Below are 1,186 nucleotides of genomic sequence, written 5' to 3'. Positions count from 1 at the left end.
GCCCAGCAGCTAAATCATAGTAGGGCCCTATGGGAGCGAAGCCTGCAGTTGCTCTCACGTTCAGGCATGTGTCGCCAAATGTGAAAGTCCGACTGATTCCATAGCTACATGTTTGCGACCGGCACAAAAATACCTACGTTTTGATGTATTAATTGTGTATGAGGAGTGGACGTTGTGGGCTACAGAGCAATTTGTTCGAAAAATTTTCAAAAGATTTCAAAGCTTTCCCGCACTCTAGCGATGATGTCACACACTCTAGCCCTTAATGACCCACGCAATACACACCCATTATAAAATCTGAAACGGTCTGAAAATTTCACAAAACGTAAACTGCGATTTCGTGAAAACCGTGCCAGCTATCAAAAAATTTCCATTTGGCCAAATAAAGTCCCAAGTCTCGTGACCCGTTTAAACTTTTAATCCCGTTTCTACGTTAAAGTATGGCGACTCTGTATGGCCCCAAAGAGGAGTGTTTATGAGCACTCTTCACGTCGATTTTCAATGCATTCCAATGGAGCAAAAAAATCGCGCCTTCGCGCGATTTTCTCGGAAACCGCTGCGCGAATCTCTTAGCCAGGTCATAGCACACGATTCCCGATCATTCCGCACGTTTTGATGTATTTTTTGCACAGGTGTTGGCAACGCTGCCGGAGGAGTAGCGCGGCAAAGTTTGGCAGAAGAAGAATAAGAAAACTAGAAAATTTCGCAAGAAATTTTGACCAGTGTGCCTGGTGCTGGGGGGGGTCTGAGGACCACAGTGAGGTTATAAGAAGGGGGATGATAGGACCAATAAAGTCCCAAGTCTCGTGATCCTTTTAAACTTTTAATAATTCTTCTACGTTAAAGTATGGCGACTCTGTATTGCCCTAAAGACGAGTGTTTTTGAGCTCTCTTCACGTCGATTTGCCACTCATTCCTATGGAGCAAAGAAATCGCGCTTTCGCGCGACTTTTTTCGGAGACCGCTACGCGAATCTCTTAGACAGGTCATAGCACACCATTCTCGGTCATTACGCACATTTTGATGTACTTTTTTTACAGGTGTTGGAAACGCTGCCGGAGGAGTAGCGCGGCAAAAAACGTAAGAAGAGGAATAGTAAGACTTCACTAGAAAATTTCGCAAGAAATTTTGACCAGTGTGCCTGGTGCTGGGGGGGGTCTCAGGACCATAGTGAGGTTTTAAGAAG

This window comes from Sebastes umbrosus, chromosome 6, assembly GCF_015220745.1.
Source record: "Sebastes umbrosus isolate fSebUmb1 chromosome 6, fSebUmb1.pri, whole genome shotgun sequence".
Taxonomy (NCBI): domain Eukaryota; kingdom Metazoa; phylum Chordata; class Actinopteri; order Perciformes; family Sebastidae; genus Sebastes; species Sebastes umbrosus.
The sequence above is the reverse complement of the archived record's forward strand: the minus strand, read 5'-3'. Positions refer to the sequence as shown.